A 25,453-nucleotide genomic window follows, 5' to 3' on the forward strand; every position below is an offset into this window, starting at 1 on the left:
CTATGACAGCTCACCCCTTGAGGGAAACCTGCCATGTGGGTGAAGTCCATTGCTCTACCATCCATGGAACATATAACAAGATTTACGTTCTCAAATCTGAGGATCACAACTCGGAAGATAAGTGACCAAGGGTCTTATATTTAAAAAAAACAACCTCAGGGAATACATTCAGAAATATGAATCCTGTGACATACCAACATAAGTATCCAATGCAACATGGAAAAAAATGTATGTGTCTCTCCACCCCCTTCCTCCCCAACAAATGATCTGCATATGTAGAGGCCTAAAACATTGGAAGGTGGTGATGGGGTGGGGTAGGTTTGGTGGGGTGGTTGGGGGGTGGGTTGGACAATGCTCTGATGCGTACAAAAAATATTCTCTTAATTCTGGACCGCTCTTAAAGCAGTGCCAGCCTGCCGCAAATTGAATCCATGACTTAAAAAGGAACCAGGAAGAAGAGAATTTGAAGCATCTCTGGGAGTGACATAAATATGCTTTTGAGTGAAATTATGTGGGGATAGACATAGGGAATGGTGAGTGGGTAGTAAGGAACTTGCCAATACAGCAGCAGCCCATCATGGAGGAAGTGGCACACATGGAGACCTGCACGCAGTTCCATCATCTTCAAGAATTATTTTCACGCGCAAGATGAAGTTCAGAGAACTCCCATATAGTCAGCAAAGGTAAAGGTGACTTTAGGATTGAAGATAAAGCTCAGAATCTTGTTGTAAACTAATTTCTCCATTTGCCAGGTTTTCGCCCAGTCATCCAATCCATCTATATCCCATTGCAGAATCATAATATCCTCATTGCAACCTGCCCTTCCAACTATCTTCATATCATCAGCATTTCAGGATATTATGAGAAGGAAAAGAAAGGCTTTCAACAGGTACAAGGGAGAAAATCAGCAGAGGCATTAGTGAAGTACAGAAAGTGCAGGGCGGAGCTGAAGAAAGCAATTAGGAAAGCAAAGAGGGAATATGAGAAAGCTCTAGCTCATGGAAGTAGGGAAAATCCCAAGGTATTTTGTCAGTGTATCAATGGGAAGAGGATAACAAGGGAAAGAGTAAGGCCCATCAGGGACCATGGAGCCAATGTGTGGGTGGAGCCAGAAGACATTGGTACTGTGTGATGCACCATTGATTACGCAAAGACTCGTTGTTGCGAAACAACAGGCTTTTATTAACAAGGAATTGGAGCACTCCCAAACCGATAGCTAATCCAAACTGAGGCAAAAGGGGCGGAGAGCAGCCACCTTTATACCCCGAGGAGGGCAGAGCCCCGGATTGAGGCAGCAGGGGCGTGTCCAGGCATATCACAGAAACTATCACATAAACAGACAACTACAGTGGTTCACCCCCTATTTAAAAAAAAAGTTCGGCGGGGGCGAGGTGGTGGAATGACAGTCACAAGTTATTGATTCAAGTTACAAGTTCAGTCTCTCCGGAGGCTTGATCTGCCACTGCGACCGTCACAGTGTCAGCCGTGGTGCCGGTTCAGGAGGCCGCGGTGATGAGTCAGACGCCAGTCCATAACCGGTGAAGCCGTCCGTAGTGCCTTCAGACTGTCAGGTGTGTGGATGCTGCTCCTGGGGCTCAGGCATGCCGTACATGGGGGCTAAATGAGCGTGCTGCGACTCTGGTGCATCATGGACAACATTGGGAGCTGGGGGTGAGGGGCCGTGGGACGTAGTACCTGCAGGAGCCAGATCGCGAATGGAGACCGTGTCCTCCCGCCCGTCGTGATACGCCACATAGGCGTATTGGGGGTTGGCGTGGAGGAGCCGGACCGTTTCGACCAGGGGGTCCGATTTATGGGTCCGCATGTGCTTCCGGAGCAGGACAGGGCCAGGGGATGTCAGCCCACGACGGTAGTGAGGTCCCCGAGGAGGACTTACTGGGGAAAACAAACATTCGTTCATGAGAGGCGGCGTTGGTAGCCGTGCACAGTAGTGACCTAATTGCGTGTAGCGCATCAGGGAGGATCTCTTGCCAGTGGGAGACTGGAAGACCCTTAGACCGGAGAGCTAATAAAACGGCCTTCCAGACTGTCGCATTCTCCCTCTCCACCTGTCCGTTCCCCCTGGGGTTGTAGCTGGTGGTCCTACTCGAGGCTATGCCTTTGGAGAGTAGGTACTGGCGCAGCTCGTCACTCATAAAAGAGGACCCCCGGTCGCTATGAATATAGCTGGGGAAACCAAACAGGGTGAAGTGGCTGTGCAGGGCCCTGACAACCGTGGCCGAGGTCATATCCAGGCAGGGAATAGCAAAGGGGGACTGCGAATACTCATCAACGACGTTGAGGAAGTATATGTTGCGGTCAGAGGAGGGGAGGGGGCTCAGGCGTTCGAAAGGGCGGGTGGCTTTGATGAGGTGCACTCTGTCTGGCCGATAGAAGTGCGGCTTGCACTCCGCGCAGACTTGGCAGGGCCTGGTTACAGACCTGACTTCCTCGATGGAATAGGGCAGGTTCCGGGCCTTGATGAAGTGGAAGAACCTGGTAACCCCTGGGTGGCAGAGGTCATCGTGGAGAGTCTGTAACCGGTCTAGGTTCGCACTGGCACAGGTCCCCCGGGACAGGGCGTCTGGGGGCTCATTGAACTTCCCAGGCCGGTATAAAATGTTGTAATTGTAGGTGGAGAGCTCGATCCTCCACCTCAAAATCTTATCGTTCTTGATTTTTCCCCGCTGCGCATTACTGAACATAAAGGCAATGGACCGTTGGTCCGTGAGCAGGGTGAACCATTTGCCAGCTAAGTAGTGGCGCCAGTGCCGCACCGCCTCCACGATAGCTTGTGCCTCTTTTTCGACAGAGGAGTGTCGAATTTCAGGGCCCTGGAGGGTGCGCGAGAAGAAGGCCACGGGTCTGCCCGCCTGGTTAAGAGTGGCGGCTAGGGCAAAATCAGACGCATCGCTCTCCACCTGGAATGGGGTGGATTCGTCTACAGCATGCATCGTGGCCTTCGCGATATCTGCTTTGATGCGGTCAAAGGCCAGCCGAGCCTCCACCGCTAGGGGAAAAGATGCGGATTTGATGGGGACCCATTGGGCGTAGTATGAGAAGAAGCCTAGGCATCTCCTCAGTGCTTTGAGGGTGGTGGGGAGGGGAAATTCCAGGAGGGGACGCATGCGGTCAGGATCGGGGCCGATGGCCCGTTCTCCACAACACAACCAAGGATGGCGCGGCGGCGCGTGCAGAATACGCACTTCTCCTTATTATAGGTCAGGTTTAGGAGTGTGGCGGTGTGGAGGAATTTGTGGAGGTTGGCGTCGTCCTGCTGATCATGGCCGCAGATGGTGATGTTATCCAGGTACGGGAAGGTGGCCCGCAGCCCGTTCTGGTCCACCATTCGGTCCATCTCACGCTGGAAAACCAAGACCCCATTGGTGACGCCGAAGGGGACCCGAAGGAAGGGATAGAGACGGCCATCCGCCTCGAAGGCAGTGTATTGGCGGTCTTCCGGGCGGATCGGGAGCTGTGGTATGCAGACTTCAAATCAATGGTGGAGAACACCCGATATTGTGCAATCTGATTGACCATGTCAGATATGCGGGGAAGGGGATACGCGTCCAGCTGCATGTATCGGTTGATGGTCTGACTGTAGTCAATAACCATGCGAAGTTTCTCCCCAGTCTTAACAACCACCACTTGGGCTCTCCAGGGACTGGTACTGGCCTCAATGATCCCCTCCCCCAGGAGGCGTCGCACCTCGGACTTGATAAACGCTCTATCTCCAGCGCTGTACCGTCTGCTTTTGGTGGCAATGGGCTTGCAGTCGGGAACGAGGTGTTCAAAGAGCGAGGGAGGGGCGACTTTAAGGGTCGAGAGACCACAGGTCTGATAGCTGTGGATTTTGGACGGAGATTGGGGGAAAAGGCCCATTATACACCATAGCGACGCTCCCAAGGTGACACATGAAATCTAGCCCCAGTAGTACGGCAGCGCAGAGCTGTGGCAGCACGAGGAGCCTGCACTTCTCGTACACCGTGCCCCGTACAGTCAGAGTTGCTACACAGTAGCCGAGGACATTCACCGACCGGGACATCGAAGCCATGGAGATTGATTGCTGCATTGGCAGTACTGGCAGTGCGTAGCGCCTCACCGTGTTAGGGTGGATAAAACTCTCCATACTCCCACTGTCAAATAAGCAGTTAGTAGTGTGGCCGTTTACCTTGATGTCCATCATCGACCAGGCAAGTTGGTGAGGCCTGGACTGGTCCAACGCGACCGAGGCCACTGTCGGATTAGACGATGCAGTGGACGGTTCCCAAAATGGTGGCCCCCGTGACTCGGCTGACGTCACCCAAGATGGCGGCTCCCGTGGGTCGCACATGGCTGATGGCGTCCAAGATGGCGGCCTCCATGGGTCGCACGCGGCCGATGGCGTCGAAGACAGTGCCTCCCGCGGATCGCATGCGGCGCTGCTGGGCCTGAGGGCCGACTTTGCCCTGCAAACTTTCGGGTAATGACCCTTCTTACCGCAGCCAGAGCAGATCGCGTCTTTCGTCGGGCAGCATCATCGTGGGTGCTTCTCCAGGCCGCAGAAGTAGCACATCGGGCCTCCGGAGACTGCCGCAGTGGTCAGTTCGGCGTCGGGACGAGGCGAGGCGTAGGTTTGCAGCCCTCCCAGGTACAGAGATGGCTGCGGTCGCGGTGTCCCCGGTGCGCCCTCGTGGTCGGGGGTATAGGCCTCTAGGTTCCGGAAAGCCACCTCCAGCGAGCCGGCAAGCTCCACAGTTTTCTTCAGGTCCAGCCCACCTTGTTCCAGCAGACGCTGCCGGATATAGGTCGACCTGATGCCCGCGACAAAGGCATCTCTGATCAGGTCGTCGGCATTTTGGGTGGCTGAAACGGCCTTGCAATTGCAGGCTCTGCCAAGTGCACGCAGTTCGCGCAGGAATTGCTCAGTCGATTCCCCGGGCTGCTGTTTGCGAGTGGCCAGCAGGTGTCTGGCGTAGACCTCGTTCGGCTGCCGGTTGTACTGGCTCTTGAGGAGATCGATTGCCTCCTGATAAGTTTCCGCTTCTCGGATCAGCGCGAAGACGTGAGCGCTGACGCGGGCGTGGAGCACATGTAGTTTGTCGATGGTCGGTTACGACAATGGAGGAGGAGGAGGCGATGAAGGTCTCAAAACAGCGCAGCCAGTGATCAAAAGAGTTAGAGGCCCCAACTGCCTGCGGATCCAAGTCCAATTTGTCAGGTTTCAGGAGTTGCTCCATCCCAAAATTTTTGTTAATAAAATTGATGCACCATTGATTACGCAAAGACTCGTTGTTGCGAAACAACAGGCTTTTATTAACAAAGAACTGGAGCACTCCCGAACCGATAGTTAATCCGAACTGAGGCAAAAGGGGCGGAGAGCAGCCACCTTTATACCCCAAGGAGGGCAGAGCCCCGGATTGAGGGCAGCAGGGGCATGTCCAGCAATATCACATAAACTATCACATAAACAGACAACTACAGAGGTTCACCACACTGTGTTGAATGAATATTCACATTCATCTTCATCCAAGAAAATGAGGATGCAGGTATGGATCTCAGGGAGAGATACTGCCAGGTTCTTGAGCAAATTGGCATAGGGAAGGACAAGGTATTGGAGATATTGACAGACATAAAAGCAAACAACTCTCCAGATCCAGATGGATTAGAGTCATAGTCATAAAAGTTTACAGGATGGAAACAGGCCCTTTGGCCCAACTTGTCCAGGCAGCCCTTTCTTTTTAACCACTAAGTTAGTTCCAATTGCCCATGTTTGGCCCATATCCCCCTACGCCCATCTTACCCATGTAACTGTCTAAATGCTTTTTAAAAGACAAAATTGCACCCGCCTCTACTATTACCTCTGGCAGCTTGTTCCAGACACTCACCACCTTCTGTATGAAAAAAAATGCCCCTCTGGACCCTTTTGTATCTCTCCCCTCTCACCTTAAACCTCTGCCCTCTAGTTTTAGACTCCCCTACCTTTGGGAAAATATGTTGACTATCTCGCTGATCTATGTCCCTCATTATTTTATAGAACTCTATAAGATCACCCTTAAGTCTCCTATGCTCCAGGGAAAAAAGTCCCAGTCTATCCAGCCTCTCCTTATAACTCAAACCACCCCGGTAGCATCCCAATAAATCTTTGCTGCACTCTTTCTAGTTTAATAATATCCTTTCTATAATAGGGTGACCAGGACTGTATTCCAAGTGTGGCCTTACTAATGTCTGAAATTGTGTCCTAGGCTGCTGAGAGAGGCAAGGGAAGAGATTGTAGGGACTCTAACCCAAATTCATAATTCCTCTCTGGCACGGGGTAAGTACCAGAGGATTGGAGAACAGCTAATGTGGTTCTGCTATTTAAAAAGGGTGATAGAAATAAGCTAGGGAACTACAGACCAGCGAGTCTCACATCAGTGGCAGCGAAACTATTGGAGAAAATTCTTAAGGAGAGCATCTATCTCCACTTGGAGAAGCAAAGCGTGATCAGGGACAGTCAGCATGGCTTCGTCAGAGGGAGGTCATGCCTAATAAATTCAATAAAATTTTCTGAGGAGGTGACCAGCTGTGTAGATGAAGGGAGTGCATTTGATGTAGTTTATATGGATTTCAGCAAAGCTCAAGATCCCACAAGGGATAAAGAAGGCAAATACACATGGAATATGGGGAATTTGATCAAGTGAATTCAAAATTATCTCAGTTATAGGAGACAGAGAGTGATGATAGAAAACGGCTTTAGTGACTGGAAGCCAGTGTCCCATGGCATAACCACAGGGATCTTTGCTGGGTCCCCTATTATTCAATATTTATAGAAACAACAGAGATGACACTGCGTTTTTTTAAGTTTATTTATTAGTGTCACAAGTAGGCTTACATTAACACTGCGATGAAGTTACTGTGAAAATGTGGGGGGTAGGATTGGTAAGTTTGTGGATGACACAAAGATTGGCTGAGTGGTTATCAGTGAGGCGGAGTGTCTTGGGCTACAAGAAGATATAGATGGAATGGTAAAATGGTCAGCTAAGTGGCAGATAGAATTTATCCTTGAAAAGTGTGATGTGATACACTTTGGAAGGAGTAATTTGACAAGGAGGTATTTAATGAATGGCATGACACTAGGAAGTTTTGTAGAACATAGGAGCCTTGGCGTTCTTGTCCATCGAACTCAGAAGGCAGAAGGGCATGTTAGTAGGATGGTGAAAAAGATATATGGGACACTTGCTTTTATCACTGATGCATAGATTCCAAAAATATAGAAGTCATGTTGGAATTGTTTAGAACTTTGGTGAGGCCACAGCTGGAGGACTGTGCTCAGTTCTGGTCACCACAGTACAGGAAGGATGTGATTGCACTGGAGGGGCTGCAGAGGAGATTCACCAGGATGCTGCCTGGGGTGGAGCATTTAAGTTTTGAAGAGAGGTTGGATAGACTTGGGTTGTTTTCATTGGAGCAGAGAAGACTGAGGGGTGACCTGATTGAGGTCTACAAGATCATGAGGGGCATGGGCAGAGTGGATAAAGAGCAGCTGTTCCCCTTAGTTGAAGGGTCAGTAATGAGGTGACATAAGTTCAAGGTAAGGGACAGGAGGTTTAGGGGGGAATGTGAGAAAAAACCTTCTTACCCAGAGGGTTATGATGGGCGGCACCGTAGCCCAGTGGTTGCACTGCTGCTTCACAGCTCCAGGGACCTAGGTTCGATTCCCAGCTTGGGTCACTGTCTGTGTGGAGTTTGCACATTCTCCTCGTGTCTGCGTGGGTTTCTTCCGGGTGCTCCAGTTTCCTCCCACAGTCCAAAGATGTGCGGGTTAGGTTGATTGGCCATGCTAAAATTGCCCCTAAGTGTCCTGAGATGCATAGGTTAGAGGGATTAGGCGGGTAAATATGTAGGGATAAGGGGGTAGGGCCTGGGTGGGTTTGTGGTCAGTGCAGACTCGATGGGCCAAATGGCCTCTTTCTGCACTGTAGGGTTTCTATGATCTTCTATGATCTATGTCTGGAATGTGTTGCCTGGGAAGGTGGTGGAGGCGAGTTGCCTCATATCGTTTAAAAAGTACCTGAATGAGCACTTAGCACGTCATAACATTTAAGGCTATGGACCAAGGGCTAGTTAATGAGATTAGGTGGGAGGTCATGTGTTTCTCACATTTCGGTGCAGACTCGATGGGCGAAAGGGCCTCTTCTGCACTCTTGATTCTATGATTCTAGCTAACTGCATCTTAGAACTTAGTGTAACCTTCATGATTGCAAAGTCAACTGAGCTGGATTGAGTAAAAATGATTCACTCTCAATACATTAAGAGTCATGAAACCATTTTATGTCCATATTCGCTAAGTTAAGTTAATAAGCGTTAATTACATATGACATTACTTATTATGAGTGACCTTGATGGATTATTATATTAATTTCCTATGAAGCTCAGTTCCATTCTAAATCATACGTGGAACTGGTACTAAAGCTGCTTTTGAGTTTGGGTATGTAAATACGCGATGATGATAGATGTCACTACTAATTATCTCTTTGACCAAGTAGTAATTTCAGAATGAGTAATAATCAAATCTGCCGCTGTGCTAGCGTGCGCCAATATAACATTGTACATTATTTGGCACTAATTATAGCAATTTAATTTGAATACATTTTGTCAGTTTTTATTAGTTTATTATTATCCATGGTAAACATCCCTAACTCAACAGTGCTCACAAAATTATGGTAATTAAACAAAAAATAAATAAGGCCCAGATCTATTGGGGGTAATTTTACAATTGGGTGATATTGTAAAATGGGCGTTATCCATTTAACTACCTTTACACCTCCCTCAATTTTCAATTCTATTGGTTTTGGGTCACCAAATCCATATTACGGAATTTTTACCATTGCCCAAAATCAAAATGATCCCATTCTGTTCCAAGGCATGAAATAACATAACCTTTTAATGCTGCTAAATTAGGAATTGACTTTCTGAGGTTGCTTTTGCCCAGCCAACATACTTTATAGTCATGAAAGTAGATACTACATTTGAACGAAGCATTTACATTTATTTCTTGATTTGATTTGACGTGATTTGATTTATTATTGTCACATGTATTAGTATACAGTGAAAAGTATTGTTTCTTGCATGCTATACAGACAAAGCATACTGTTCATAGAGAAGGAAAGGAGACTGTGCAGAATGTAGTGTTATAGTCATAGCTAGGGTGTAGAAAAAGATCAATTTAGTACAAGGTAGGTCCATTCAAAAATCTGATGGCAGCAGGGAAGAAGCTATTCTTGAGTCGGTTGGTACATGACCTCAGACCTTTGTATCTTTTTCCCGACAAAGGAAGGTGGAAGAGGGAATATCCGGGGTGTGTGGGGTCCTTTATTACGCTGGCTGCTTTGCCGAGACAGCAGGAAGTGTAGACAGAGTCAATGGATGGAAGGCTGGTTTGTGTGATGGATTGGGCTACATTCACGACCTTTTGTATCTTTTACAACTTCAAACACGGCAAAGTGCTTCCCAGCTGATGAAATTGCTATGAAGTGTGGTCATTGCAGTGCATGGTAACACAGCAGCTAGTTTATACATCAGAATGTCTCACTAGCAACAATGAGATAACTCAACAGGCGATGTTTTCTATTGTATGTCAATGAGCGATTCCTGCATTGCTGCAGTGACATTCAAAATAAATTAATTAGCAGTAAAGCAATTTGGAATGTCCTAAAGTCAATCAACAGCACCATATAAATACAGGTTTTTCTTTTTTTATCTAAATGTTTGTTATGACACCTCTGCCATTCTTCTTTGAAGAGTTCTATGACAACTTTTGCATCTACCAGTGAGGACAGAAAGGATTCTGGTTTAACACCTCAGGCAGCACAACTGAGTGGCATGCAAGATGATATGAGCAAGGCCTGGAGTAAGTCTTGAACCTACAATGTTCTGACTCAAAATGAAGGAGTTACCAGTGAACCAAAGCTAACACGTGAAATATGGAGGTGCAAGGAAGAAACACTTGAGCCTCACAGTGGAAAAACCTGCTACAAAACACCACAAATTGCAGTAAAGAGACCCAATAGAGAATAGAGAAATAACAGGGATATAGGGGAGATATTATGAGGCTGTGACTCCAGCACAGATTCTCACTCAGTATGGGCTTGGGTTGCAAAATTGGCCCTCTAATGATCCGCAGTAGCTCACTGAAGTTTTATGTCAGGAGTGAAGCCTCAGAGAATGTTTCCAGTATACTTAACTTTATCACCAATGCCTTCTGAATGGTTCAGCATTGCAATTGTCCTCCATTTGTTCAGGGTCAAAATCACAATGCAAGTATAATGGATGCACTTCCGACTGCTACAAGTAGGTATTGGAGTAAATCACCCCTAATGTAGAAAATAAATCACAAAGATGTTTTGCTTTCTCCAAAACTAACAGTGGGTTAGTTCTCAAAGAGTGAGAGAAGATCCAATTTCAAAAGGTAATAGAACAAAATACATTGCCACAATGTGATTGATAAGTTGACTTGCAGGCCAGACAAAAAAATGATGACAGTCTTTGCTAACAAACACTATTGCTGGTATTTTACCACCTTGCCTGCCCAAGGCTCATACAATCCTGCCCAAGGCCAACGGAGAATGTTATTCGGTGAGCCAGGCCCACCCCAGAATTGGGGTGGACGAGGCGGTAAAATTCCAGCCTATGTCACTGTAACTTTATGATGTGGAGATGCCGGCGTTGGACTGGGGTAAACACAGTAAGAAGTTTAACAACACCAGGTTAAAGTCCAACAGGTTTATTTGGTAGCAAAAGCCACACCAGCAATAGTGTTTGTTAGCAAAGACTGTGGCTTTTGCTACCAAATAAACCTGTTGGACTTTAACCTGGTGTTGTTAAACTTCTTACTGTAACTTTAAAGCAGATTTTATAATAATTGTATGTTCTTTCAAACGTGTGGTGGCATGGCCCCTTTTGGGGGTGGGGGGGTGGGGGGGGTGATCCCTGAAGGCCAAGTGATCGGGCCGGACCCTATGGACTGTCAAGGTGAGAAGTCGACCCAATCGGGTGCAAGGGCGTGTGTCCCGGGTCAGGGAGGATCCTCAGTTGGAGCCAGAGAGAAGGGGAGAATAGTCGCATAGTTAATTCTATCTGACTCTTGTTGTAAATAACTATTTACCGTTGGCAATAAACTCTCTGAGCCACGTCAAGTCACCGTCGATTTATTTCACTGGTGATGAGGAAACATGTTTGAAATCTTTGGGGATCACAGTGAGCAGCTAGAGGGGGAGGAGGTTTGAACATCAAAAGTACAAAGAGGCAAAGAACATTTGCACATTAAAATTCCTTTGGAAAAACTGAACCATTTGACCTAGATGTGGAAAACTGGAGACAGTATATTGAAAGACTGTGTTATTTCTTTGTGGCAAATGAAGTAACAGCTGAAGAAAGGGGGAAGGTCTGCTTACAGTCTGTAGCCCACAGACTTACAGCTAAGTAAGAAGTTTCACATCGCCTGATGCTCGATCTTTCTGTCTCAGTATTGGGTTCAATAATTTCAGGTCATAACCACTGCCCCCACTTTTTCAGACAGTAACAGTTGGTAATAAATCTACTATTGCCATTTACATCTCCTCCAAACTCATCTTCTGTTTGTTTTACTAGCCCTATCACCAACCCCTTTTGCCTTGCAATCTCTCTTTTGTCATTTAATCTATCCTGCCTTCCACCCTATCACAGGTCACAGGGAGGCAAGGTGGCACAGTGGTTAGCACTGCCGCCTCACAGCACCAGGGACCTGGGATCAATTCCGGCCTCAGGTGACTGTCTGTGTGGAGTCTGCAAGTTCTCCCCGTGTCTGCATGGGTTTTCTTCAGTTTCCTCCCACAGTCCAAAGATGTATAGGTTAGGTGGATTGGCCATGCTTAATTGCCCCTTAGTGCCAGGGGGATCAGCAGGGTAAATACGTGGGCATACGGGGATAGGACCAGGGTGGGATAGTTATCGGTTTTGGCTCGATGGCCGAATGGCCTTCTTTTGCCCCATAGGTATTCTATGGATCTTTGTTTTTGCTCGCCTTCCCTTCTCTTGTCTCTCTATTTGCTACAGTACTGTTACATCTTGAATTTTTTCCACTTCTGATCTAAGTTCATTGACCTGAAATGTTAACCAAGTTCTCTCCAGCGGTACTGCTAGGTCAGCTGAGTATTTCGAGAATTTTCCATTTAATTTCAGATTTCCAGCATCCACAGTATTTTACTTCCATAGACTTTCTGCCCCACCTCAACCCTGCAGAGACCTAAGTCTTAATTTTAATGGTCTGTATGAACCTTTGCCAGGAAGGACCATCGAGAAAAATTGGGCAGAGTCTTTCCAAAAAATGGTAGAGTGTTGTTTCTAGTGAGACTGTTGTGGTTTTCTCTCCAGATTGTACCAAGCTCTGCCCAAAAAAAAGTCAAGGGGGCATAATTCACGCTGCCATAGAGGTGGACGGGATTTAAACATGGCCCCAAAACCCGGCTGCTCTGAGATCGAGGCGCCCTTTAAAAATAAACCTCCTCCATCCCCCCATCCCACCATTCAAGCTTAAGCAGCAGCCCTCCATTACCCCCCCTTCCCCCAATTTTTTCCCGCATTCACTCCGACACCCCCCCCCCCCCAACCCACCCAGAATCATCGGCCCCCTCTGTCTCCATCTCTTGTGTTATAAAGCATGGCAATTTATTAAAACTTACTTCACTTGATTCTTGATCTGAAACCACTGGTTGAGTTTTAAAAGACTTAATAGGAGCATTTACAAAGAACAAAGAACAAAGAACAAAGAACAATACAGCACAGGAACAGGCCCTTCGGCCCTCCAAGCCCGCGCCGCTCCCTGGTCCAAACTAGACCATTCTTTTGTATCCCTCCATTCCCACTCCGTTCATGTGGCTATCTAGATAAGTCTTAAACGTTCCCAGTGTGTCCGCCTCCACCACCTTGCCCGGCAGCGCATTCCAGGCCCCCACCACCCTCTGTGTAAAATACGTCCTTCTGATATCCGTGTTAAACCTCACCCCCCTCACCTTGAACCTATGACTCCTTGTGAACGTCACCACCGATCTGGGCAAAAGCTTCCCATCGTTCACCCTATCTATGCCTTTCATAATTTTATACACCTCTATTAGGTCACCCCTCATCCTTCGTCTTTCCAGTGAGAACAACCCCAGTTTACCCAATCTCTCCTCATAACTAAGCCCTTCCATACCAGGCAACATCCTGGTAAACCTCCTCTGCACTCTCTCTAAAGCCTCCACGTCCTTCCGGTAGTGTGGCGACCAGAACTGGGCGCAGTTTTCCAAATGCGGCCGAACCAACGTTCTATACAACTGCAACATCAGACCCCAACTTTTATACTCTATGCCCCGTCCTACAAAGGCAAGCATGCCATATGCCTTATTCACTACCTTCTCCACCTGTGACGTCACTTTCAAGGATCTGTGGACTTGCACACCCAGGTCCCTCTGCGTATCCACACCCTTTATGGTTCTGCCATTTATCGTATAGCTCCCCCCTACGTTAGTTCTACCAAAATGCATCACTTTGCATTTATCTGGATTTAAAACAGCAGCTTCGAAATTGACTGAATATTTGCATAACTATCACAAAGACAATTCGGGATGGACATGAATACTGCCCCAGACAGAGACACTCGCACCCTATGAAACGATAAAACAAAATAACTGTGTCTTACAAAATTCTAAAGCCATTAAAAATGAAGGCAGGCTCTCTAGAAAAACCCACCAGAGACAAACGATTTAGATGAGTTTGAATGCTCCCATCTCCTGACCCATACACAAAATATCCAAACAGCACATGTTAATGCAACAGGTACAGAACAAGCGATTAGACTCAAATTTACTATGACCCTGTTTGGTTTACTGTTCAGTTGGTGAGGGGAGATCATGTGCTGATTAAAATAACCCTCTTTTGTGTTTTAACAAAACAATGGAAAATGCAAAGTGACATGACACTGCTAAAGTGAAGGAGTGACTTGTAGGATTGTGCATGTCAGTAATTAGTGTGCGGAGAGCCATGTAATCAAATTTTAAAGGGAATACTATAAGTTTTAAGAGGCTTCTAAAATACCCTCATCAGAATCCTTCTCTATAATGTGTAGCACTTTTGATTTATTTGGCTGAACGTTGGATGAAGTTACAATGGTACAGCAAGAATAACTTCAAGGAAATTCTTAGCCTTAACCTTAACCTTCTCTATTGATCTCTGATTCATCAGCTGATAATGATGAGTCATATTCTCTGGTTGCTCTAAAATTGATGGGTGAATCAGGATTTCTGATGACATGACGATTATACTTTGCAATATCTAAAGTCAATGCTGCCACACTCCGAAACACAAAACAGAAACAAATGCAATCTTCAGTTGTGCCAAACTCTGGAAAAAGTGAAAGTTGCCTTGTGTCCAAATATCCCTGATAATTTGCTTTTGGTGTTCAACCGTAAATGTAGATGCATGGTCTTGTTTCCTTCATACCCTATCTCATTTGTAAGTATCAACTGCTCTTTGCAAGTTCAATGCTTTGAACATCTGGAGAAACTCTGGCCCTGAAACATGCAGGGGTGCAAATCTTATTCTAGCTGTCCAGTTGGGATGGAATTTGAGGTTGGATACGAAAATGTAGAGGTCGGAACTTTCCAGCCTTTCACATGAGAGGGATCTTCCAGTCCCATCAATGTGAATGGGAATTTCAATGGCCAGGGCCAGCAAGCCTTAACCCTGGATAACCTCTGTCCAGGTTTCCATTGCTATTTGTTTGAGAATCTGAACAGCCTCAGTTCTGATTAACTCTAGTCTCTGATTATTTAATGACTTGGACAGAATAACCATGTACACTCAATTATCTTTGTCTGCTTCTACATGTCTTTTCCATCCATTTCATTATTCTTGATTAGTCAAGCACATACACTTGCTTGGCATATATATTGGGCTAGATTCTCCCATCTCACCTGCAGCTGGGATTCTCCGGTCCCACTGCAGTGAACAGGGATTTGGCTGAGCGCCAAATCCCCCATTCTTGCTGGCAGCAACAGCAGGGCTAAATGGCCAGAGAACTCCGGCTGTTGTTTCTCAGATCACCTGGAGCCTGAATTTCAGTTTTTTTTAACAAACAATTAACATTCACAAATTGTGTTAATTATATTTTTGTGGTTCAATTTAACACTAATCTACGTCCGTGAAAAGCTGATTGCATTACCTATCCTTTTGAAGGGTATAAAGTGATGGATTGCCAAGGATCATCATATGTTTCACAGCAGCATGGTCTCTAATCCACCCTCTGTTCTGTGAGCTGAAATTGTCATTGATTTTTTTTAGAATCATAAAATTTGAAAACTGGCTCTGCATAAGCATCCTTTTTAAGTTTCCTTTTTTCATATACGTTTGCTATTCCAGTTCCATTCAATAATCTTTTTGAATAGTTTTTAAGTGGTGACTCTACTCCTGGGAGATTTGCAGTGACTTGATCTGGATAATAGATCATGCCTCGGTGTCTAGGTGCATCTTTATTACAATGTGAACATGCCATGTGCTTGATAGCTGAGGCTTTTATGTTGTCAAACTTAATGCCTCCATTGGTGAGGATATCATCAACAAATGTCAACTCAGTGATGCCAGATTAACATTTATCTTTATTGCATTTCAAGTTGACTTTTTTAGTCACTTCAAATAGTTTCTGAAGACTAATGTCACGTTCCTCTTTTTTTTCAAACCCCACACCACCATTAATGTGTCAAAACCATTAGTTTACTCAGATTTCATGTAGACAGTATTGTGATATACCTCTCGAGTTGAAGAAAGGAAGGGAAGTCATGTTATTAAGACTGCATACTTTCTAACATAGAGAGCGTTTGTCTAACTTTATGCTACCAGGAAAGATCCCTGTCCACCAACAGAGCAGCATTGGAAAAATCATGGTCAATGCAACTTCTATTTGGATATAGTATCATAGAATCTCTGCAATGCAGAAAGAGGCCATTCAGCTCATCACGTCTGCACCGACTCTCCGAAAGAGCATCTTACCCAAGCCCACCACCCCCACCCTATCCACATAACCCAGTGCATTTACCATGACTAATCCACCAAACCTATATTTCTTTGGACACTAAGGGGCAGTTTAACGTGCCAATCCACCTAACCTACACATCTTTGTACAGTGGGAGGAAACCGGAGCACCCGGAGGAAACTCGCGCAGACACAGGGAGAACATGCACACTTCACACTGACAGTCACCCTAGGCCAGAATTGAACCTGGGCCCCTGGTGCTGTGAGACAGCAATGCTAACCACTGTGCATGTTCCTCAGGGAAGACTCCAACCAGGAATCTGAAGTCGGAAAATAAACATTTGTGTTTCATTCAGGTTCTTTTAGATAAATTTGAAAATGCCTTTAACTTAGCCAAATACTTTGCATTAGAAATGTGTTTGATAATTACCTGAAGCGCTGTTGCATTATAATGTTGCATTATAGAAGCTTGAAGAAAAATTGCAGTGTTACTACTATTCCTTGAGTCAAAAATGCCCAGATGAGTAGATCCAGTTTGTTGATTTGTCCGTCTACGTTATGACCTCTAAGTCATGCTTACAGCTCAAACTACATTTTTTAATTTTTCCCTCAGGGAAAACAAGATTCTTCAGCATGGTCAAATTACGTGAGTAATTTGTTTATCAATCACAATCTAATCTTCCACAAGCAAATAACCCAATTATTCAAATAGACCCTTCTTTGTAATCTTGAGTCTTTACCGAGAGTTTTTTTTAAACTAACAAAGCTTTTAAAAAGTTGGAGTCTTGTGGACACCATTTCAAGGAAATATCTTAAAAAATAATGGTTTCACAAGCTAAAGGTAAATGATTCCCAGGTGAACAAATGCAAATGCCTGGCTAATCCTTTTAACAAGCTTCGGGAAGTAATGAGCCACTGGAATTACAAGACATTAAAGGGCACTTACTTACCTACCTTTGACAATTACACTGAAACCTCTGGTGGCCGGAACTGCTTGGGGACTGCATCGAAAGAGTTCCGGCAGACAGCACACAGTGCAATCCAGCTGCATTGGATTCAAGGACAACCTGCCTCCTTTAACCACACTAGCTGCCATAAAGCAGCTAAGTTCAGAGGGCCCAGTGGAATTCACAGACCAGGGAGAAGGCAAGTGCCCAAGATAAGTTAGATGGCACTCAGGTGTTCAGGAGGGCTGGAGGTCAAGCATGCATGGGGAGGATGGTGGGAAGCAGTTAGGGGAGTTCTGGCAGTGGGGAGTGAGGACGTTAGAGGGGCAGAGGGATCGCAGTTTAGGAGGTGGGGAAAGGGTTGGACAACAGGGGCATGTCAGTCATTGTGGGAAGGTGGAGAAGGGGCGGGGGGTGTGGCGAGAGAGTCATGTCAGAGTGGGAGGGTCCAACCAGGTCGAGGGCTCGGTTTGGGGTGAGCGTTCCAGCCAGGTCAATGGAGGGAGTCCAATTGAGCTGAGAGGATTGCGGGGGGGGGGAGGGGGGGGGGGGGGGGGGGCTGGATAGGTGCCACATTGAGCAATGGGTGTCACACCGACCAGTTGGGTTCGGTCAGGGATGAGAATCAGGCTCAGGGATTGGTGTTGGGTGGGGGAAGGTTGGTGAGAGTCCCATGCAGGTGGGGATTTTTAAAAATGTATTTATTAGTGTCACAAGCAGGCTTACATTAACACTGCAATAAAGTTACTGTGAAAATCCCCTGGTTGCCACAGTTTGGCACCCGTTCAGGTACACTGAGGGAGAATTTAACATGGCTAATGGACCTAACCAGCATGTCTTTCAGACTTTGGGAGGAAACCGGAGCACCCGGAGGAAACCCATGCAGACATGGGGAAAACGTGAAGATTCTGAGGTAGATAGTGATCCAAGCCAGGAATCGAACCTGGGTCACTGGCGCTGTGAGGCAGCAGTGCTAGCCACTGTCCATTGTGCCACTGTGCAAGCTTCGGGGTTGGAGGGAATTCCATGGGGTACGGTATGGTTGTGCAACACTGCCGAGGGGGGAGGTGTGGTTCGTCATGGAGTTGAGGAGTCTTCCAGGATTGTGGGGGAGTCTTGTGCATGGATCGGTCTGGGAATTTAAAATAATTATGCAGAAGCTGGAAAATGCTGCAGCATTTTTCTAAGCAACTATTTGCTTAACCCTAGCAGGACCATCTGGAGTTATGATGTGGAGATGCCGGCGTTGGACTGGGGTAAACACAGTAAGAAGTTTAACAACACCAGGTTAAAGTCCAACAGGTTTATTTGGTAGCAAAAGCCACACAAGCTTTCGGAGCTGCAAGCCCCTTCTTCAGGTGAGTGGGAATTCTGTTCACAAACAGAGCATATAAAGACACAAACTCAATTTACATGAATAATGGTTGGAATGCGAATACTTACAACAAACAACATGAGTGGAGAGAGCTCTCTCCACTCATGTTGTTTTGTTTCTTAAAGACTTGATTAGTTGTAAGTATTCGCATTCCAACCATTATTCATGTAAATTGAGTTTGTGTCTTTATATGCTCTGTTTGTGAACAGAATTCCCACTCATCTGAAGAAGGGGCTTGCAGCTCCGAAAGCTTGTGTGGCTTTTGCTACCAAATAAACCTGTTGGACTTTAACCTGGTGTTGTTAAACTTCTTACATCTAGAGTTAGCCATGGTTCCTAGCACAACACAAGTGTCCAGGGAAAGTTAACACTTCTGGCCAATTGCCCACACACATGCTTACCTGGGAAGTTTCCATCTTTGGACATGCCCCCAAATCTGACCCTGAGGAGCCAAAACGTTACGCTGTGTACAGTTAAAGTAAACTAAAGCTGTAATTAGATCAACTAAAACATTAGTGGAAAAGAGGGTAATGGACATTTGTGCTAGCAATTACTATACTAAGCTATTCTAGAGATCCATCAAACTGTGTAGGTTCATTGGAAAATTCTCCAGGAAAATTTAGAAGAGACTTTTAAGGTATGGGAGACATATGAAATGAATACTTTAGTCTTTACTATTGCCTTTTCCCCATTCTTCCTCCTATCCTCTTTATAGCTCAGCCAGCCTAGGTGCCACAGACTTGGCTGAGGCTGCACTCCCCAGGGAACCATTGATCTCACTGGGGCTGAGATTTGTTCAGAGGCTGCAGATTCCAGTGACAGAATCACAAGCTTCCTGTGGACATCCTGTGATCGGCAACCAGCCGATTAACTCACTGGAGGCTCAGGCTTTGTGCAATTAAACAGAGTGGAGGTGGACAATAAGACACCAGTGACAGCTTCAGCTGACTCAAAGGCAGGTACTGGTGCAATATTGAAGGGCTGTTAACCCTGCATGTACTGCTGTCTTTTTTGAATAGTCTGCCTGACCAACATTGGCTGGGTGATTAATAATGAAGCACAGTGTGATATGGACGGAATGATCAAATTAATTGACAGATGGAATTTAACCCTGAAAAGTGTGAGGTGATACATTTTGGAAGGAATAATTTGACAAAGAAATATTCAATGAACGGCATGACACAAGGAAATTCTGTGGAACAAAGGGGCCTTGGCGTGTTCGTCCATAGATCCCTGAAGATGGAGGGGCATGTTAGTAGGGTAGTGAAAAAGGCATTTGGAGACTTGCCTTTATCAATCGAGGCATAGATTACAAAAGCACAGAAGTCATGCTGGAGTTTTATAGAACTTTGGTGAGGTCACAGCTAGAATACTGTGTGCAGTCCACATTATAGGAAGGATGTGATTGCACTCGAGGGGGTGCAGAGGAGATTCACAAGGATACTACCTGGGATGTAACAGTTGAGTTATGAAGAGAGGTTGGATAGGCTTAAGTTGTTCTCGTTGGAGCAGAGAAGACTGAGGGGCAACCTGATTGTGGTGTACAAGTTTATGAGGGGCATGGGCAGAGTGGATAAGGAGCAGCTGCCCCCTTAACTGAAGGGTCAGTAATGAGGAAATCTAAATTCAAGGTGAGGGACAGGAGGTTCAGGGGGATGTGGGGAAAAACCTTTTTACCCAGAGGGTGGTGACAGTCTGGACTGCTCTGCCTGTGAGGGTAGTAGAGGTGAGTTGCCTCACATCCTTTAAAAAGTATCTGGATGAGCACTTGGCACATCATAACAGTCAAAGCTATGGGCCAAGTGCTGGTAAATGGGATGAGGTGGGAGTTCAGGTGTTTCTCATGTGCTGATTCAGACTCAATGGGCTAAAGCACTGTATGATTCTATGAACATTTCCTGACAAACAGGACAAAAGACCTCAAAGATGCTGACTGGGTGCCTTCTGTTACTGTGGCAAGAGAGGAGATATTGGGAAGCACTTTAATTTAAGGCTTTATAATCTTGTACCAATAAACACACATTAGACTCACTGCTGTTGGTCATCATCTCAATTCTTGCTGCCTTTCAAATGTCATCTACAAGGTTTGCTCCTTCAAGGTGCTGCTTTTGTTGGAGTCAGCTATGTCTGGTCAGTTTCTTAACTTTATCAAAGTGCACTAGCTAATAGGTGATGGAGTGTAAGATAAAGAAGGTCTGCATCATGGTGAGCCTTTATTGCACAGATAACGAAAGGGGATCAGGGCCAGAGTGTGTACAGAATTGTTCTGAACCTCCTTCGCACATTTCTCAAACCCTCCCACCTCCTCAGCAAGAAATTGCTCACTCTGTATCACTCCTCAGCAGCCTCCTCTAAATCCTCTCCATCGGATGAGGGATGGTGAACAATGAGGCCTCCCACCCTCTGCAATGAAAGGTTGTGTAGATCACCAAAATCCACAATGGGTGGAATTTTCCATCCAGAACTTAATCCTGTGCTGGGGCTGAGATGGGGAGTACGTCTCAGGGTGGAGGCTGTTGGCAGGTCCTGTGGTATCTTCCAACCTCATTGGTTACGCAGCCAGGGGTTTTGTGATGTAGCGGTGTTCCCTCCTCCTCCGCCATCATAAATGGGTGCCATTTTTAAAAAGCACTGGGATGTCCACTCAATGGACACTAACCCTAGCTGATGGGAGGAAGAAGTTGAGCAGGGAGACCAACGCTGCATGGGTGCAGGTGGCCATTGCCATAAGTGCCCAGCAGGTATACAGGAGGTCGGCCATACAGCAGTGGGAAAGGATGGATGACCTTATTCACTCCACCGTGGTATGTCTCATCATATGGTCACATTGACCACAAAAGAGACCAATATGTCAGGGTACAAGGGCCACAGTGGCTATGGCATAGATGTGTCTCTCAGCTCCACTGCAGCACATCCACTCTGGAATGGAGTGACCATTGTTCCTCCCTCATCTGTCGACGGACATGGGACATTGCATAGAGGGGGTAACATAGAAACATAGAAAATAGGTGCAGAAGTAGGCTATTCGGCCCTTCGAGCCTGCACCACCATTCAATGTGATCATGGCTGATCATGCACTTTCACTATCCCACTTCCGCTTTCTCTCCATACTCCCTGATCCCTTGAGCCACAAGACCTAGGTCCAGCTCCTTCTTGAACATATCTAATGAACTGGCCCCAGCAGCTTTCTATGGTGAAGAATTCCACAGGTTCATAACTCTGAGTGAAGAAGTTCTTCCTCACCTCAGTCCTCAATAGCTTACCCCGTATTCTTAGACTGTGACTTCTAGTTCTGCACTTCCCCAACATCGGGAACATTCTTCCCGCATCAAGCCTGTCCAGTCTCACCAGGATTTTTATGTTTCTGTGAGATCCCCTCTCATTCTTCCAGATTCCAGTGAGTATAAGCCCAGTCAATCCAGTCTCCCTTCATATGTCAGTCCTGTCGTTCCAGCAATCGGTCTGGTGAACCTTCGCTGGACTCCCTCAATAGCAAGAATATCCTTCCTCAGACTAGGAGGCCAAAAGTGGAGATAATCAAACTAAATTGGGCCAAGGTGAACCCTCACGTGTAGCAGTTCTCCTGAAGATTTTAAATACACATTGGCCATTGTCTGTAATGGAGAGCTGGAATACATGAAAGAGATCTCAGTCAAGTTAAGCATTAAGGACGAAAGTCAAGTAAGATACTGAATGGCTAGGTCAGTGCTGTACACAATCAGACCTAAAGTAGAGACAGAATTAGAGTGGCTGGTCAAAATGAGAGTCATCAAACCCGTTAAGATAAGTGATTGGGCCATGCTGATAATAACAATAATGAAGAAAAATAGTTTGCATTTGTTGCGATCTTAAAGTCACTGTCTGTACTGTTTGCAGAGCAGTACCCACTGCCTCTGATTAACGATTTGTTCCTTGGGTTGGCTGGAGGCCAACACTTCAGTAAAATTGACCTTTGTTAAGTTTATCTCCAGATGAATGTGGATCCAGATTCACAACACTATTTGACAATTGTGTCACACACAGGGCTATTCAGGTACCAAAGACTTCTATTTGGCATCACGTCCTCACCTGTGTTGCTACAACATTCCATAGATCAAATTCTAAGCGGGGTAGAAGGAGTCCAGTATTACTTAGATGATGGGTGGGATTCTCCGGCCGCACTTACCTCAAAATTGGAGAATCCCACCCCCGCCCGCTACAATTCCTGTGGCAGGTGGGATGGGAGAATTCCAGCCAATATCTTAGTTAATGGAAAGAATGAGGAAGAACATCTCCGCAAACTAGATCAACACTCCAAAGACTTGGGGGGAGGGAGGGGTTAACTTTCCCCCCCCCCCCACCTGGACCCTTCTGCAACTCCCCCCCAACTGATCATAGCTGAAACCTCTCCCCTCTCCCACCCCGATCGCTGTCGCAGAGTGGCAGCGGTCTCTCCACCCGATCCTGTTGCAGAATGGCAGCGGTCTCCCCATCCAATCGCTGTTTCAGAGTGGCAGCGCCCCCCAGAATAGCCCACCCCCATCTGGTTCCTGACCCTCAGGCCCCACCTATTAGGTGGGGCCTATCACCTCAGCCCCTCACTTGACACTGCCAGTATGCCAGGCTGGCAATGCCAGGGTGCCCAGTTTTCAGTGCCAGGGTGCCAGGCTGGCACTGCCAGGCAGTCATTGTCACTGTCCAAGGGCACCCCCTCTGCTCCCAATGCCCTCGGGGGCCTCAAATGCCTCCAGTTCTATCGGCGCGGCCATCACGACAGGTCCCCATTGATGAGGACCATACGCTATTTTCGCCGGAGAGAACCTTCACCGACGAAACCGCTGAGGCAAGTGAGCCGGACAATAGCATCTCAGGCTCACTTGTAATATTTAAGTGCCCAAAAGTGCGTGCGTCTGGCCTCACCAGATATCTGGTGCCAATAAGATCTCGAGAACCGAGAGATCAGGCTGATTTTTCGGTTCTCGCGCAATCTTACCGGCTCTCCCCACCCATCTGCCAGCAGGACAAGAAGGTAAGATTGACGCCAGTGTCTTTACGGAGGCACCTGCACCTCAAGACATCAATCAACTTTGTTCTTTTTTGAGCTTATTAAAATATTGTAGAATCTTTGTCCCTAAGCTAGTGACGATTCTTAAGCCTTTGCATAACCTGTGTCAAAACAGGAAATGCAAATGGATTGATCAGTGTGAGAAAGGCTCCATACAAGCCAAAGAGGCACTACTAAAGTCAAAAGTCCTGACACACTTTGATCTGAATTTACCCTTGCAACTGGCATCACCATAGGAGTGGGGGTAATGGTTTCCCACATTATGCCCATTGATTCTGTAATTAGACTGACCATAGCAAATTACATGTGGTCGGTTACACTGAATTTCTTCAAGAAATCACTCTGTTTTGGAGGTGAAGCCAGACCTGACAAAGTGAACTTAGGTTCACACTTATTCACTGGTCACTAAATAGCTGTGTTATTTGATGATTGAAAGCTTTCGTTGCCTTGCCTTTTGCTTTTAGTCGGAAGAATTCGTAACTCTGAATTTTAAAAAATTCCATCTCGAATAGATGTAATTCTGAAGCGCCTGTAGGGATCCTACAGGGCGTCCTGTGAAAAACGTAATTCACATGCACTAATATGACTCTTAATATGTTTCATTGGAAGGTTGCCTGGAGGCGATGGTCCTTTCGCAAGCACGAATGCCACATTGCATGAAAATCTGGTTAAAGCATTCCACAAGAATGTTGGTACGGTGAAGGGTTTTTTTTTCCTCTCCTGACTTGTCAGATTGTAATTCTTGACATCCTGACAACCTTTGTTCATCTCAATGTGGAAATGATGTTAGAATGGTTTGAAAATCTGGCAGATCAACTTCAATAGACACCAGAAGAGGGTAAAATCGCTCTCTGGTTGAAGCTCGTGAAGATTACGATTCTGCATTCTTTTATGCATCAGTGTTAATATTACGATCATTAAATTCTGACTGCAATTCTCAGGGTGTGGATAAGTCAAATGCACTCCCTCACAAAGATCTCACATTAATATCTATTTTTGATAGTTTAGGTCTTTTCAGGAGCAGTTCAGGCACTGGCATTCCTGCAAATCCACTGTGTTGTTGAAATCTGTGTAAAAGTTCCTTTTTATTCTTTCACAGAACGTGGGTGTCACTAACTAGGCCAGCATTTGCGGCCTAACCCAATGAGCTCATGAGAACATAATGGTGAGCCACCATCTTGAACTGCCACAGTCCCTGTGATGTAGGTACAGCCACAGCACTTTGGGGGGTGGGGGAAGTTTCAGGATTTTAACCCCATGACAGTCGGAAGAAGCGGCGATGTATTTCTAAGTCAGGGTCCTGTGTGGGTTTGGAGGGGAACTTGTAGGTGGTGGTGTTTCCATGTCCTTGAGTTTAATTCTCGGTGGTAGAGGTCACGGGTTTGGAAGGTGCTGCCAAAGGAGCCTTGGTGAGTTCATAGAATCATAGAATCCCTCAGTGCAGAAGGAGACCATTCAATCCAAGGAGCCTGCACCGATAAGTCTCACCCAGGCCCTATCCCCATAACCCCACCTATTTACTCTGCTAATCCTCCTGACATTGAGTGGCAATTTAGCATGACCAATCAACCTAGACTGTGGGAAGAAACTGAAGCACCCGGAGAAAACCCACGCAGACATGGGGAGAACGTGCAAACTCCACACAGACAGTCACACGAGGCCAGAATCGAACCCGGGTCCCTGACGCTGTGAGGCAGCAGTGCTAACCACTGTGTCACTGTGGTTGCTGCTGTTGCTGCAGTGCATCTTGCAATTGATACATACTGCTGCCACTGTTCACCAGTGTTGGAGGGAGTGAAATTTGAGTTCGATCAATGAAGGGAGGCCGCAGAAATACTGAGTAGAGTAGCCAACAAGAGGTAATCAATTACTTTAGTGCATGGTTGTAGAACTGGGTGTCAGCGTGTTGGATAGACCGGGGAATAGGGGGAGAAAGAGAAGAGGATCAGGGAATATGCTGCAGTAAAGTACAGCCAGCAAGAAAATATGTATAAACACCTCCCTTCTCATAGTTGGATTGAAGTTACTGCTACAGGAAGTGTGGCACAGAAGAATCAGGGATTAAACAACAAGACTCGATTT

Source organism: Mustelus asterias, chromosome 7 (genome assembly GCF_964213995.1).
Source record: "Mustelus asterias chromosome 7, sMusAst1.hap1.1, whole genome shotgun sequence".
NCBI classification, from domain to species: Eukaryota; Metazoa; Chordata; class Chondrichthyes; order Carcharhiniformes; family Triakidae; genus Mustelus; species Mustelus asterias.